This window comes from Ursus americanus, chromosome 29, assembly GCF_024610735.1.
Source record: "Ursus americanus isolate L20-20 chromosome 29, mUrsAme1.1.p, whole genome shotgun sequence".
Classification (NCBI taxonomy): domain Eukaryota; kingdom Metazoa; phylum Chordata; class Mammalia; order Carnivora; family Ursidae; genus Ursus; species Ursus americanus.
Window position 1 is genome coordinate 27158731 of NC_142155.1, and position 17919 is coordinate 27176649.

Sequence of the window (17919 nt, forward strand, 5' to 3'; positions counted from 1 at the left end):
ACAAACTCCCCCACTATCAATATCCAGCCACCGACTGGGACAGTTGTTACAATCAATGAGCCTACATTCAATGAACTTACAGTCTATGAACGTACACATTATTATTTCCAAAGTTTTATCACATCAGGGCCCATTCTTGGTGTCGTACATTCTAAGCGTTTTGACAAATGTGTTGTCATATGTATCCATCATTATAGTATATCATACCGAATAGTTTCATTGCCCTAAAAATTCTCTGTGTTCTGACTATTCATCCCTCCCTGCCCTTGACCTTCTGGCAAACATTGATCTTTTTACTGTCTCCATAGTTTTGCCTTTTCTGGAATGTCATATAGGTAGCATCATGATGTACTGGCTTCTTTCACTTAATGATATGCAATTAAGTTTCCTCCATATCGCCTCATGGCTTGATAGCTCCTTTCTCTTTAGCTTTCAGTAATATTCCGTTGTCTGGGTGTATCACAGTTTACTTAACCATTCACCTACTGAAGGACATCTTGGTGATGGCAATTATGAACAAAACAGCTACAAACATCTGTGTGCAGATTTTTGTGTAGAAAGACAGACATGATGTGCTAAGTGAAAGGAACTGTGGTGAATAAGCCTTCGGTAATAAACTGGTCAGGTGTGGGGGTAGAGGAATTATGCTATAGTCCTATGATTCAGTGTTAGTCTTATTAAAGTGAGCCTATGCCCCTCAACTGTTGTTTTGTTTTCAACCCCTCTGGTGGTACAGGAGGGCTAGAGGGGGCTGGAGTTGGTTTGTAACTTACTGCGTGTGGAAGGCTGGAACAAGCTTAAGTTGGGTTTGGGTATTTCCCTGCCCCCAAGTCAGGTAAATTCTGATAAATCCTCAGTAAGTTAGGTTCTGGTAAAATAGTTTCTCTTGAAGGTGGGCTTTATTAAGTAGATCAGAATGGTCTGTCCAATTCTGAAATAGTTATTTTCCTCTTACCTCCAGCCAGAAGCCTGAGGGGGTTTTTCTCTGGCTTGATAGAGCTTCTGGAGTTAAAACACAGACGTGACCGTGGGGACTCCCCCTGAAGTCTTCATCTTTCAGGCTTATCTACTGAGCCTCTGGCAATTCCTCAGGTACAATTCCCAGTTTTGCTATTGTGGCAACTGGTTTCTGTGGAGTTCTTTGCTAGTGGATTTCCACTCTGGTAAATTACGATTATCTGTATCTTTCTGTCTGTCCTCTCGGCCCAGTTTTGTAGACAGCAGTTTGTCCTGTGGCTTAACATCTCTGACAGATCTAAAAAGAATTTATTTCTCAGTTTTTTCAGCTTTTTACTTGCATTAGCACAGACTGACAACTTCTAAAGTCCCTCCATGCTGGACAGGAAACTGAAGATTTGGTTTTGTTTTTATTTTTGTTTGCAGATTCAAACGTTTTATTTTATTTTTTTACATATTTTTATAGATATTATATTATGGAATCTACTACAACTAGGGATATGGAAAAATAGGTTTTAAGTCTGCTAAAACTATCCTTCAAACAACATCCACTGTGAATTTCATGGATGGGATTATTTCACTCATGAGATAGCTACCCCCCAGTCCAACATATAACCCAGCTGTAGAACCTTGCTATTTCTACAATGCCGGGCTGACCTTGTATCTTAAATTTGATTTGGAATCCCATGATTTTCCCAGATATTTTCTCTGATGGCATGGGCTATACGAACTTTCTTCTGTGGAAATAAATCACTGTATGTCCAAATGTTCATATTGAATCTTCCTTGATTAAAACTTTAGGTCATTTTTTTTTTCAGTAGGAATCTAACCAAACCACTGGGTTTGTTTTCATTTTTGTTTAGCTTCTTGGCTGTTGTTATTCTTGTTTTTAGTGTTTGTGTTTTGGTTTTAGTTTTGTAAACTAATTCATTAATTTGTCTTAGAATAACAAATTCTACTTAAAATGAAATTGAAAAGGGAAGAACAGGAAGGTGTGGAAAAGATATGGGTATCCCAGGCTTCACAGAGTATTGGCAAACAAGGGCGATGGATTTTCACCAGTTTTTCTGAAGCAGTTTCAATTTATGACAACAGCTTTCAAGTGTTGTTCTGGGTTTCTATGAAAGCAGATTGAAGCACAGACGGGCAAACTGAGAAACTGGGTTTTTGCATTGCCTGCAATCTCAATTACGTAAAAGCCAGTCTCACAGTTATGTTTGCAAAGCCAAATAGAATAGCAATCTAAACATTTTCTGTTGCCTCTTACATTACAGCCAGTTGAGTTTCCCAAAGGTTGTAGTGTAATTTTAAATCACTACCTGGATGCCCTTTGCAAATGAATTTTTAATTTAATTTCCACTGTTGCCTTTAAGGACCACACATGAAGTCCTGATGAGTTGTGCCAGGCCCTGGGGCGGGGCAGCTTCAAGAGTACTTAGACATGAGAGACTAGGGACTCTGAGAAACAAACTGAGGGCTTCAGAGGGGAGGGGGGTGGGGGACTGGGATAGACTGGTGATGGGTGGTAAGGAGGGCACGTATTGCATGGTGCACTGGGTGTTATACTCAACTAATGAATCATCGAACTTTACATCAGAAACCAGGGATGTACTGTATGGTGACTAACATAATATAATAAAAAAACATTAAAAAAAAAAGAGTACTTAGACAATAGCACAGGAGGGAATGAGGGGCAGAGCCACATTATGGATGCAGCCTGTCATGCAGGAGGGAACCGAGCTTGAATTCAAGGGACATAAACAAAAGCATTGTCTATTAGGAGTAGAAATCACTGTTCTCATTATTTATATGGATGTATCATGTGTGTAATAACAAAAGAAAGACAGTTTTCTTCCTAAAGATTAAAACTATTTGTGCACAGTAAATGCTTCCTATAAATAATAACCTTGTTCTGAGGGTGGGTTCATTTACTCACTCACCCATTCAAGTATTCATTCCTCAAACGTTTCTTGAGCAACCACTCTGTACTAAACTCGGTACGAGTTTTTGATGTTATAATAATATAGTCAATTCTTCCAAGAGTACACAGATCTGTGAGTAAGAGAAAAAATAAGCAAATGCTTTTATTTCATTATTATAAGTACTACATAACATAGATAAAGTGTATTATTTGAGTTGCCAAATAATGTGCTGATGAAGTGTGACCCCCTTATTTATGGGATTATGTGGGTAATATGTTTTCCAAAGACCTCATTAGATTTTAATAGAATTAGACTTTGCTACTTCTGTTAGTCTTCAAACATTCGTGTGAATTTTCTAATAGAGAAAAACTTCTATCACTAAGATACTTCTCATTCATACCACATATACCGTATACATCACTTAGCATACCTGATTTGCCAAAAGGTACAAGCACGTGCTCCATATAAACCCTTTACTCTCTCACAGTTTCTGCTCTGAATCATCAAATTCTTTTTCTATGCAGATAAACTGAGCTTTGCAACCAGGAAGGAAACCCGAGGCCAGGCTCAGAGTCATAGACCTGTGAGCCATGCAGTCAGCCTACACAGGGTCCCCAACTCAGAAGAGCCCCATGTTTGCTCTACCACCTTGTAATTCTTAATGCTTTTGGACATGGAGCCTAGTATTTTTGTTTTGAACTGAACCCACTTCCCCGCCCCCTAAAATTAGGTAGACAGGTGTGCTGAAGACTTCTCTGAGCCCAGAGTTGAGACTAGGAAGCTGAATCTTCGGTTTCTCTCCTTGGGTGTCCTCAGGTTCCTCTAACTCTTCAGAATCACACAGAAGCCCTCCTGAAGACTGACGGGAGAGTTAAACCTTGTAAATGCTTCAGAAAATGCAACCTCCCACCCCGACAAAATAAACCTCATTTCAAAATAAATCTACCCAAATATGGCTTCTGAAAATGTGTGTGTTTAAATGCTCCAGAAAAAAAAAAAAAATCAGTTTTAGCTTTCATAATGGTTTCACTCTAGCTCTAAAAGGTGTTCGTGTGGTTCTTTGTTATCTTTACCAAAAAAAAGAAGAAAAAAGAGATTAGAGAGAACATGATGCCCTTCAATGTCCCCAAGATGGGTTACTACACTGTCTTATGATAATTCTCCATTTTTCATGTTTGTTTTTATTTTACATGTCTGTCCAGAAGTAAGCAGAACAGGTAATTGATTCAGAATATTTCTGTCCAAAAATCCTAGTTAAATTTTGTCTAAATGTTAAGGGTTATTTTTTCTTTTCCTCTGAAAACATACATGATTCCTTTACTAGAAAGCAATTGGCCTAAGTTAAATGTGTTATTTATAGCTGCTGATTACAAAATCGCATTTTTAGAAAAGTAAAAATTGCCTAATAATGTTAAAACTAAATTAAGGCAGCTACATTTGCTGAAAGCATTTAATTTTTTCTTATTATATTCACAAAGCCCTGAAATCATTTAGACACTCAATTTTTAGAAAGATGATTTTTGTCAGTTTGTATCTAAAGCAAGAGAAAAGAAAAAAGTTTAATCCTTGCAGGTTAATGGACTACTTCTGGTATGGCCACCTGAATTCAGGTAGTAAAAGAGGGTAGGAAAGGAAGCTGGAGATGGTAGGACTGGTCATGAGTTTAGAAATTGTGACAGGATAATCTGTAGACCCCGTTGACCAATTAGATAGTTACGGGGAAGTAAGCATGAATGGTGATGGAGAATCATTTTGACCAATAAAGAAATTGAGCGTGGTGTGATAAAAAAAATCATTCTATATTTTAAGAAGCATGCATACATTAATTGGTCTATAATTAGATAAACAACTAATTGTTCAGAAAATCTTCAGTTCTTAGACCAAGCCATCAGCAAATAAAGCCTTTAGGTATGCTGTGGAAAGATGATATGTCTCATCAGGAGGAAAAAGGCAATATAGATTTGTAGTGAGAAATGCCCAGTAGTAAGTTCCCAGAAGCTTGGGATGAAAAATACTTACTTCAAGTGAACGAGAGGCCTTAGACACATGCTGTTAGAGCAAGGTTCTCAGTGAGTGCTTCCCAGCCAGCAGCAGCAACACCCAGAAACTTGTTAGAAATGCAGATTACGGGGGCATCCACAAACCTACTGAATCACGGCCTCTAGGCGTTGTTGTCTGCTTTAACAAGTTCTTCAGTGTTTTTCTTTCTTTTCTTTAAAATTTGAGAACCACTGATACAGAACAAAGATCACTTTAAAAGGAAATAGAAAAATGGGCAAAAGATGTAGACATTTTACTGTAAAGAGAAAAAGAAATGGCCAATAAACATGTAAAGACATTAAAAAAAAAGGAAACAGGAATTGTTCAAAGGATAATCAGGAAGGAGCCTTAGAAGTTTCACTTCAAAGCACAGTGATCCTCCAAGACTTACATCATAGCACAGAGTTATTTTAGCAAAGCATTTACAAATAATGTTGAGTTCACGTTCAAGAAATCCTTACTTTTTTATTTCTTCAGTTTGCTAGTCTTTAATTTGTCTTGCTACATAATCCCAAATTCATTAAAGTTATTTATCTCTTTCTTTGATCATATACTGATATATCAGGTTCCTCATTAACTATCCTAACTTTATTTTTTCTGGTGTCCATCTATACATCTGTTCTTTCATTTCCTGTACTTCTCATACAGAATGGCTCATGACACTCTTATTCTTTTAACTACAAATGTATTCATCAAAAGAGGCTGAGATCATCTGACAATTTCATTAAGTCTGGCATAGTCATGCATCAAAATTTTTGTATTGAAATATGTGTAATTTATTATGAATAATTTTATTTTCCTATTACATTATACATGGGCAGTATTAATAACAATCTTTTAAAAATCATGCCTAGAAATATGTTTGATACTTTTTTAGACACAGGCTGGCAGGGTTCCTGCCCCATGGATGTATTTTAATTGGGTCTCAAGGGTGCTCCTCTGCTATAGAGTAACATCCTTGAAAATATCTAAGTCCCCCAGAAGTGTGGGCCCCAGTACTTGTTACTCCCCTATGGACTGCTCTCCAACCCTCAGCCCCATACATGGGATCTAGGTGCCCCCTTATTCCCTGAATTTCTGTTAGAATAATAAAGGAGATGTTAAAAAAGATTTTGTGATAAAAGGAAAGCATTGGGAACAAAGGGTACAAACTCCTAGTTATAAAATAAATAAGTATTGGAGATATAATGTACAAAAAGCAAGCAAATAAACAAAATGGGAGCATTGGGTCCAATAGAGTTGAGAACCATTGTATCAGACTATGCATTACTGAAATTTCTGCAGGATGGCTTTGCTTCTTATTTCTGCAATCTTATTAAAGATTTCAGGGCAGTTCAGAGCATGCGGAAGAAGTTTCTGAGTATAAAGTCTCTAAGAAGAACATAATCAGTGCTCTTCCCTTCATACCAGGAATCCTAGTAATTCTCTTGCAAATAGAGCCAAATCATGGAAATGGGCCAAGAGAACTCTCTACCAGGCACAGCATTGGCATCTGTCACCAAACTCTGGTTTGGGGACCTCAATATTCAAAATGTAATTACATATAAGTGAAATCCATCAGCAAGATCTACTTTGGAGCAATGTGAAGACAGAAAAGCAAACATAATCCTATGAACGCACATAACTCACACTGTATCGAATAGTTCCAAGTGCAGAAAATTTCTTGTCTCTGTGTTTACTGTAAAGGGACATGAAGGACTGTGTCTACTCATGCTAAGGAATTGGGTTAGAAATCAGATGATAGGGGGCGCCTGAGTGGCTCAATTGGTTAAGCATCTATCTTCTGCTCAGGTCATAATCTCAGGGTCCTGAGATCTAGCCCTGCATCAGACTCTGTTCAGCAGGGAGTCTATTTCTCCCTCTCACTCTCCTTCTGTACCCCCTCTATCTCTCAAATAAATAAATAAATAATCTTAATCTTCAGGGAGAAAAAAGGAAATCAGATGATAATTGATGCCTTTTTTTTTTTAAATGTCTTTTCAATCACTGAAATCTATGATTTTACTTAAATTCTGATGTATTTCACAGTGAGACCTTCTTCTTCTGTAATTTACAACTGCAAAACAAATCCAGGATCAGTTAGATACATTCTAGCAGTTCCTGTTTAGGGCTGGCTGGAACCTCAGAAGAAAAGTGCTGAGGGTCAAGCCACGGTCAACCAAAGGTCTGAAGATAAAAAATAAAGAAGAACTCCTCTTTCATGTAATTAATGATGGAAGTCCTGAAAAATTAATTACAGATAAAACTGTCACATATTTTGTACTTTTAGTGTTTTCTCAAGAGTAAGGAAAGTCTTTATTAAACATATAAAATTATACTCATAACAAGATGACAATAATTATAACAGCAGTTTTCATGTCTTAAGCAATGTTCTGAAAAAGATTTACATGTAGAGACTAGTTTAATTCTTGCAACCACCCCATGAAACATGTACATAATTAACCCCAGTTACAGAAAGAATACTAAAGCATGGAGTTAGCAGTTGGCGGTTGAACTGAGAAGAGGCTACCCCAAAGCTGTATGGAGGGCTGAACATAGGTGTTCTGCAGCAGGATAGGTATTTGAATATCTATCCATGAAAGTGTGCAATTTACGATAATTGCCATTGACCTAATGTTGCTGATATTTCACCTACAAATCTCACTATTTAAGTCAGGGGACTCCAATATGTCACAGAAGAAAAAAGCATTAAATTTGGAGAGTAGAGTATAGTTTAATTTCCAACTTATCCTGTTTATTACTGCATGATCTTAAGATTTTATTTTATTTTTCTAAGCCTCCATTCTTACGAAATGGAGAGAACAACGCTTTTCCATCATGGAGTTTCAAAAATTCAGATGATGTATGTGAGGTGCTTTCTGAACCGTAAAGTGCTAAGCAAATGTGGACAATCAATATCTATTTCTGGCCCTCTTATCTCATTCATACATTTCCAGGACTTCCAACATCTTTTCATTTTCTCAGATATGACATTTATAATACCAGATTTGTCCAGTCACTTACCCAACAAATTTGTATTGAGCCATATGTGCAGAACAGTCTGGAGTCAGGAAAGGCCTTTCTAAAAAACTAATATTTGAGTTAAAAGCTGAAAGGACATGAGGCTCGTCATGAAGCTATGACTAGGGTTTAGGTCCAGGCTAGAGCAATCCAGGCAGAGAGCCCAGAAAGCGTAATGTGTCTAGTATGGAAATAAGCTTTCATCCCAAAGTGTTAGGAAGCCTCATGTGTCTGGAGCATCATCAGGCAGAGGGAGTGCGATTTTCATGGGAAGCACAATGTACTACTAGCAGAAAAGAAGCCTTCTGAGTTTGGGGCTAATGGAGAGAAAACTAAAAAAAAAAAAAAAAAAAAAAATCAGATTAGGCAATAAAATGAAGAGAAGCATTGGGTGAGTTAAAAGCTGGCTCAGAACTAATCTTGACAACCATGAGTCCTACTCAAATATTTTCCCAGGCTAGGGTGGGAATGGAGGTGGAACCCTCAAGCAATAAAAGCACATGGATAAATAACCAAGAATAGCTGGAGGCCCAACTTAAAACAGAGGGAAATGTAGAAAACTGGAGAACAGCGTGTGGTAGTTGTAACTAAAAACTCGTCCAGCAGGCAGAACAGAAGTGTCCTTACTCCAGGTAAGAAGGAAATTTGTTTAGGGCAATATCACTTGAGTAAATAACATAATCTGAATCCACTCAAAGGGATTAGTATTAATTATTCATATGAATAACCCTATAATTAGAATTTGTTTCCTAATCCCAGTCTAGGATCCCCCATTGTCCTAAAAACTTTTGCTTTTGCTTAAGATGAAATGAAATGAGCATAGGTCATTACAATTTTGTATAACTTGGGAACAATAATAAAATCTTGGGCTAGAATTTATTTAATCTGATCAAGAGTGGATTGCTTTCACTCTGAGTATTCTAGAGACAATTACTAACCTTAGAAAGGTAGAAATAATAATACAGACAACTGCAATTATTCTATAAGCTTCATATTAAAAGCAGATGAGGTGTTTTCCTGAATGAGAGGAGAAATACGGTTTTGCAGCGATAAGAATTGGATTCTATTGGGGGCGCCTGGGTGGCACAGCGGTTAAGCGTCTGCCTTTGGCTCAGGGCGTGATCTTGGTGTTATGGGATCGAGCCCCACATCAGGCTCCTCCGCTGGGAGCCTGCTTCTTCCTCTCCCACTCCCCCTGCTTGTGTTCCCTCTCTCGCTGGCTGTCTCTATCTCTGTCAAATAAATAAATAAAATCTTTAAAAAAAAAAAAGAATTGGATTCTATTGAGTCATAGGTGATATTTAAACACCAGTGAGTTATTAAAACTAGCATAAAAAGGTCACATGGCAAAGAGCAAGGGACTGTGCCAGGTGTAGCAAATCCACCTAATTCACTAAATGGATTTCTTTATTCCTTGGGCCTTAATTTAGAGGGATTAACATTTGACAAAGAACCATTTGCTTAAGGAACAATGAACCAGCAGGCCCAAGCAGCCATCAATTGACCTTTGAGTGAACATAAAGAGCTCAGGGAAAGTACATGCACAGAAAGATTAGTTAATGCTTAACATGGATTTGCATCCTTCTGGGACACAGATGATGATATTGTATGGAGTTGGAACCAAGCCCCAGGGAAGAACAAACTTCCAATTGTTACAAACCCAAGTCTATTGTGAGGAGATAAAGCTTTGGATTTACTGGTTCCAGTAGCATGGCTCTAAACTCCTCAAACTGACATGCAATGTGTTGAGATAATTCTCTTCCTTCTCTATCATTTGCTTACTAACCCAGTGTTGCCATTCTCTACTCACCTATGTCCTCATTTTTCTTCCTGTGCTTTGCTTTTGTTGGTGGCCTAATTGGAAATGTGAATCGCCCTCATCTCCAACCCACCATGTCCCTTACTCCTTCAAAGTTCAGTTCAAAATGCATCACACTCATGAAGACCTCACTGATTAATCTTAACCAACTTTTAAAAGTTTATGTATTCTTTCCAATAAGCATTCTTTATTTATTAATTCTTTATTTGTTTTATGCCAATATATGTTAACATATACCACATGCAGGAAAAGTGCTAAGAACTGGGGATAAATATATTTGAAAATCCAAGGGTCAAGATTATTACTGTTTAGAAGGGAAATGAACATGTATATAAAAAACCAAAGTTAAAAATTATGAGTTAGAGATACGTACAAAATAAGATGTGAGCATGGGAAACGTATTCAAATATGCCTACAGGACCTACAGAAGACCATCATGAAAAAAAACAATTAAGCTGGGATATAAACAATAAGTAAGAGTTTGGGAAGAAGGAAAGTAGGGAAAGAGAGTGGTCGAGAAAGCAGGTGCACAAGTATGAAGACATGGGAGAAGGTGTGGTTTTTCAGAGCAGTGAAGCAGGGTGGGAGAAGTTGGGCCATGGAGCACATGAGGTATGAAGGAGCCAAATCATGAAGAATTGTATACCATGGAAAGGAGATTATTCTAAGTGTACCACACAGGCACTGACCTATTAGAGCTCTATGAAGCCATGGCAGGGGTGCTGGGTCCAGGAGGACATTGCCATGCCAGGCCTACCCTTGTTTATCACCAAACTGTGGAAATGTCCATGTGGTCTCTGAAGGCAGAGGTTAAGGAAGTTCTGCAGTGGGGCAAGGAGCACTTGAAAGGGTAAGAGGAGTGGCAATTTGCTAACTGGTATTTTTAAGTACTGGTTTACAATGGCTAAATAAGTGTTCTGTTTATCCCTATGTAATTTCTTGTTCATGTCAATATTATTATGGTATGCATTTTATTGTTAATTCTGTTTCTTATTATAGTTTAAATTGTATAGAAACATGAACAAATTTCAAGCATGGTAATAAAATGATAATTTATGCATCATTACTGTGACATCGGATGGGAAGAAAGAATTGAAGAAAGACAAACATGGAAAGCAAGAGCCGTTATAAGGCCAGCACCGTGATCTAGAAGCCTAACGAGGGCTTAATCTAGGATAGTGGTGTTGGGAATGCAATAGATGAGCTGGAAGTAGCAATAACCTGGAGGGATTATCTGCTGTTCTAATTGAATATGAGTTGGGATAATATGGAGCCAATAGTCTAGGATACATTTCAAAATTTTTAGTCTGTCCTGGATTTTATATTCAAAACATGTGCCTTAGTATTCAGCTCTTACTAGAACGACAGTACTTCTTGGTCTAGGAAGTCCCTGATATACATAGTTTACCCTGAACAATAATTTTTAATAGTGTCCTCTTTTAGCTTCAAAGTATCATAAATTACATGGCCATTCTAACCAGCTTTAGAAAACTTTTCAAGTGACTCCCCATATGTATGGCTTTTAAAAGAGTTCCCAAAATGTAAGAATCACTTAGGAAGCTTATCGAAAATGCTCAAATCTGAGCTCCACCAGAGATTCTGATTCTGTATGTTGAGGATGAAATAAAGCAAAATAAAACATAGAAGAATACCCAAAGCCATAAGTTTTTTTTTTTCAAAAAAAAAATCAAGTGCCCTTGTTTATTTTGATTATGTCATTAGGAATACTGTATGAATATGTCCAAAAGGATTGTCTACTATCTCTTCTCTTTCACCCCACAGAAGACAGAATAAATTGTGCCTACAACAATTTCTCACTAAATCATGTATTGCTTTTATTGCTCAAGTATTGGTTTGTGTATTGAGCAAAATAACCTAGAATTGAAGTGTCCCTGGGGAAACGTCTATGACCCAACCAACTATGTCATGCCACATAGAAACCCTCAAGAACACTGTAATCATTCTCTTCTTGCAGCTTGGGAAGGTAAATGAGGACAACAGAAAGAACAACAAGATGGAGTGGGGAAGGTCTAGGAGATGAAAAGGTTTAATAGACAACGTGTGAATTGAAGACAATTCCACGTGCACATTTTTTTTTTTTAGCCGACTTGTAGAAACTGACTAGAAAACAAAATTCCCCTTGGGAAATTATTTGAAATTACTTTCATGTAATTGTCATAGAAATCCACATGGCTATGACTGTTCATTATCCTGCACCACAACCTGTGGTGACTAAATGGACTGGGACCATTGGAAAGAACACAAGATGTCAGGTCACTTGAGCACATTCTGAACATGGACACTCTTCTTCAGGAAACAATGAAGTGACGTACGTCAGAGTCAAAGGACCCAGGCAGGGAAAAAGCAGAACGTGGACTGTCCTTGACTGAAATGATGGAGGAGGCTCTAATGCTGAGGCAGTGCCAGAGTTTTCAGGAATGTTCCAGAGGACCCTGCAAACTATTACTGCAGTCCAAAGCTCTCTACCCTAACCTAGCATTGCACTTAGAATGACTCAGATTTAACTGCATCTAAGAATGATAGGATGGGCATCAATGTGGGGCTTTTCAGGCAGAAGTAGCTGAAAGAGCAAACGCTGTCGTGTCAGGACTGTACGCATTTTAATACAAACAAAAAGAATCACCTGCAGAGAAGATTACTCTCTGTAAGGTTTGTCTTTCTCCTTTTACGGAAACATTAATTACCTGTAATTTTTACTCTGATGGACTATTTTCTTATTGTGTATCACTGCCCAGTGGTACCTATCTTTTCTGATTTGAAATTATAGTTTTATGAAATACCTACTTTCACACATCTGTTTTCTTAGTGTGATAACCTGTAAAATTAGGAATACTATTCATAGGTAACTGACTTAACTAGTCAAAATAAAAAAATAAGTATGGTTTTATGGGGCACCTGGGTGGCACAGTGGTTAAGTGCCTGCCTTCGGCTCAGGGCGTGATCCCGGCGTTATGGGATGGAGCCCCACATCAGGCTCCTCCTCTATGAGCCTGCTTCTTCCTCTCCCACGCCCCCTGCTTGTGTTCCCTCTCTCACTGGCTGTCTCTATCTCTGTCAAATAAATAAAATCTTTAAAAAAAAAAAAAAAGTATGGTTTTAAATCCAAAAGTTTGACCCGATCACCTCTCAATGCGTCTTTCCCACCTGTGCTCCAGAGTCTGTCCCCAATAAGATGATGGACAGTTGTGCTTCTCTTAAGGGAATTTCAAACATAAGGAATGTCAAGCATCAATAAGTTAATATATTAGATACTATAGAGGCCCACTTAGCTTTTTTGAGCACTTCTGAAATCTCAAAATACAAAAAGTTTACTATGGAATTAGGAATTTATAATCATGAAAGTCTTTATAAATTGCTTGATTGTTATGACCTGTGAATTTTTATGAAAAGTATGAGCTCAGCAATGGGGAGCCCATATATGCTAGTGAAGAGGATAGAGGATGAACGAGCTATTTTCCTTTCCCTCCTCACTCTCTTATTCTTCCTGTACACCAGCAAAATCTTCCCTGGTATTCAGTTTGTTTATTTATCTTTGTCAACATCTTCTAAGACAAAGGAAAGAGTCACTCCAGATGATTATTTGCAACATGTCTTTATTTATGAGATAATGCTAATTTTAAAAGACACCCATGTCTATGGGCCTCAATTTCTTGGCCAGGACACAGAGATGATCATTCATTTTCCTAAGCTCACCCTTACGGTCTCTAATAGAATTGGGCCTTAAACACTTGAACTTCTGACTAAATTATACTGATTCTTTCCTAGAACACCTAAAAGAAGAAATTGATCTTATAAATACCCCTGAATTAACCATTCAACCAAATGAAATGCATTTATGGAAATATTTTATGTGTTCAGCAAATAACAGGTTTAAGAGAAGATAATAAAAATGTTCATTTTATTTGTTAAGTATCATATGCCAGATATTGTCTTAAAAGTTTTAGGTACAATAAACTTTTTAATCATCAAAACAACGTATCATATGAAAATCTAGATTTTACAAAAGAGAAAAACTGAGGCTTGGAGAGGATTTCCTAAAGCTGACAGTTTCCAAAGATTCTGCTTTTAGCCAGTAAGCTATAGGTGACTGGTAACTGGGTAGTGAAAGTCACAGAAAGTTGGGCCAAGGGAGGTCAGCTTTCAGGCAGGAATCCTATTCATCTTTGCAGTAACTAGTTAGTTCCAGTGGTCAGCACAGAAATGACAACAAGGCAGCATACAGGTGTTACTGTGCCTAAGATGAGAGGATGCTGGTCAGGGAAGTAGGGAAGCTCTACTTTATTTAATTTATTTTACAGCCAATCTGGTTAGAGTATACTGGGCAAAACCCAAGAATAGAAGATTAATTTTAAGAAGTAAGAAATGCAACGTTCTCTAAACAGGACGTAGTGTTTAATAGCAATGGTCACTGAGATACTCCATCACCAGTTCCAGCAAAATTGTTGGAATGGATTTAAAATATAGACACATAAAATATAGACACAGGAGCAGATGACTTGCCCTTTTAACATAGAGTTTAGATATGAAAATAAGGACAAGGTACTCACTGATAAAGTTGGGAGGGATGGGTCATAAAAGACCAACAATGACAATGATGGATGTCAATATAGAAAAAGACAAACTAATCATGGCAGATGAGAGAACAAATTTGGTTGCAAACAACCATCTTGGAAGATTAAGGTCAAACTGTCAATCCAATATGTGTATGGTATTTTGTGATCCAAAGTAGCCACATTTTTAAAAATATTTGTTTAACTTAATAATGGGGGTGCTAATATTTGATAAGCAATATACCTTATGTATCATGGCGCACCCATGATCATGTAGTCATAACAACGAATATAAAGTTAGAGGAAATTTATCAAGTGTTAATTATGAGTCGAAAATATATTTTCCCTTTTTATGCCATTTTCTATCCAATTTTTATGATAATTTCTCACATAACAACCTATACCTTCGTAAATCAGGCCATCTCTCAGAAACTTCAAGCACAATCCCACAGCTTACAAGTGTTAGGGGCAGGTTTCTCCAGACACAGAGGGGGAAAAAAGCACATAAAATGAGAGGGAACTAACACTTCAGAAATTCTTACTACATGGCAGGCAACTTAAATATATTTTGTCATTTTCTCACAATTAAATAAAACAATAATATTATTCCCATTTTGGGATGTGAAAAATAATTTCTCAATACACATTGGTATAGAAATATAACCCCTATCCTTCAGATCATAAATCCCAAGCTCTTAACAATATTCTATGGTTAAGTACAGAGGATAATGGGCTCTGGGTGCTTCTGGATCTGATCTTGCCCATGAAACACATTCTCCCATAGAAAATGACTGCACAGATGCTGTTTCCAAGGTGGTTTTATCCAAGTGGCTGATTCAGCTTATTGAGAGCTCTCACCTCACCTCACATTTACATAAAATAAAATACATTTTAGGGATTAACTGCACACATGGCAGCCAAATGGTTAGCAGCGTTTGATTTTTATTTTATTTTATTTCATTTCATTTCATTTTATTTATTTTATTTTATTTTATTTTATTTATTGTTTTATTTTATTTTATGGTACAATCTATCTTGAGTTCTAAGTTCTCTTATAAAGAACATCTAGAGTAATATTCAGTTATGGAACTTACTGATGAACTGTAATTAAATGATATATCTGTTGAGCAGACACTAGTCAGTTCTAGTACATTTTAACCGCATAACTCATAAAGCTAGCAGACACATGAAAATGAACAGAAATTACTGAATTACTCACCACATTGTGCAATCCACATACTAACATGAGCACCCAGAAATGCCCGCCAGTGCTTGGTATGTGTTATGTGATTTATTAATTCATACTCCCTCATTTATAAAAACTCAGTATTTGGAATCGTAACATTTTGGAGGTAGAGAGAACTGGAATTATTAGGCTAACCCTCTTCGTTTGTTTGTTTGTTTTTTAAAGATTTATTTATTTGACAGGATAGAGACAGCCAGAGAGAGAGGGAACACAAGCAGGGGGAGTGGGAGAGGAAGAAGCAGGCTCATAGAGGAGGAGCCTGATGTGGGGCTCGATCCCATAACGCCGGGATCACGCCCTGAGCCGAAGGCAGGCACTTAACCGCTGTGCCACCCAGGCGCCCCAACCCTCTTCGTTTTTGAGATATGGAAATAAGCCTAGAACAATTAAGTAAAGCCCTCCTTAGATGAACAGAGCCAAATGATGATAATTTGGTATGGAATGTAGATCATTGTTATATATTGAATTTTATACAAACAGAAGGTAAAAATTTAATATCATAAGAACTTGCAACTTAAATGTACTAATGAGTTATGGGGTCTTTTGTCATTACATTATGAGAGGCCTTAGGTACTTCCATTTACAAAGATAAAAGACTAAGATATTCTCCAAAGTAAAGTTCAACGATTACTATTGAATATTTTAGATCTCTATAGTTCACAAAAATAGGCTTAGCTTTACCCTTACAGATGTAATCTTGAAAACTCTGAAGTTGTAAAGAGAATACTTTGGTTAAGAACTGTCAAAGTATTGACTGCCAAAAATGTGGATAAATTGTAAGAGTAAAAGAGCTCCAAAGAATAAATATTTAATAGCTCAATTTGAAATTCTGTTTTTAAAGCCACGTGCACAACTTGAATGGTTTTGAGAAAACGTCTTGTACACAGAAAGTGTTTCTTTCCCTTCACGAGGAGGATTCCACAGGCAGGGGACCACTCTGGGTTTAACCATGGCGACAGATGTGCTGGCAGGAATAACGGACTCCCATTGGTTTGTGAGCTTCCTTTTCCCCTCCCAGGCTGATTGGTCACGTGTGGACTTGGGCCCTCTTACCTGGCCCAAGTATGGCCAGGAGCAGCGTGAGCAAGGAATTTTTCAATCCATTATCCTGGGAAATTAGAGAAAACCACCTTCAAAAGGGCCCTACTGTCGACAGGCAGGATCCCAGTGGCCTCGGTTAGTCACAATGAGTTGCCTGTTGAAACCTCTGGTTATTGTTGGAAGGGGACCTAACTGATAGGTGTAGATAGAACTCAAGCGGCTGTTAGGAAAGAATACCATCCCTGGTCCCCCGCACTCCACCACATGACCTTGGACAAGTCCTGTAACTCTGTGTGCCTTTGTTTCTCATCTGTAAAATTAAGTAACAGGAGCACTCGTCTCTTGTTGTTACGAGGGCTTACTGAGTCATTCCACACACAAATTTATGACTATTGCCAAAGTTCTAGGTACCTTTAAAACACGGAGAGAACAGTTTCAAAAGTTTGTATTTCAAATGTTTCTATAGAAAAGGGGCAATCCTTTGAAGTATACAAAGACACAACTCTCCCCAAACAAACAGAGCACGTGGACAGTTTCTACTCTACCTGAATCTTCCGTTAAAGAAGAATCCACTTTTGGAGAAAGGAAAGCTATGAAAAAATTTAGATGATAGATTCCCAAGGCCCAGGTCATGACGTACCAACCCCAGAAGAGAAAGAAACATGGTCAATGATGTGCTTCAACCATGTTTCACCCTGAGCCAATCCCTTGTTTTAACATTCCAGTAACTCTCGACCTCGTTGTACCTGAACTTGAAAGCATACTTAGAGTACAGAGGTTATAACAAGCCACAAAGTACAGGGAACATCCATGGTGATGGTTTATCTCAAAGTACTTGGTGAGTCTTGAGAGTGAACAACAAACTTCTTCGTTGGTCCCATTAACGGCACATAATAGCTGAAGCCACCAGCTCCCCATCAGGAACGCAGCAGAAAAGGAGGATTTTCTCAAAAACCATATTCCTGAACGGTGCTTCACCACTGGGCAGGTGTGGTCCAGGCACTGAGGAGCACTGGTGTACACACCTGGTCCAAAAGCCTTGCCTTACTATTGACCATTTAAACCAGAATACAGGATCGGAGCCGTTGCTCAAGACACGTGGGTTGATACTCCTTCTGGTGGGCCCCTCACATCACCACATACTTTGTCAGGACTCTTAATGTTATTTGCTAAGAAGAAATCCAGAACCCGAAAATCAGGAAATCAAGAATGAGGTTTAAAAAATGTTTTGGAGCCAAACCTTCCTAAGGAGATGCAAAGAAGTGGGAACACCCACATACCATCTACTTGTAACACACGTACAACTAAATTCATTTTTTTAAA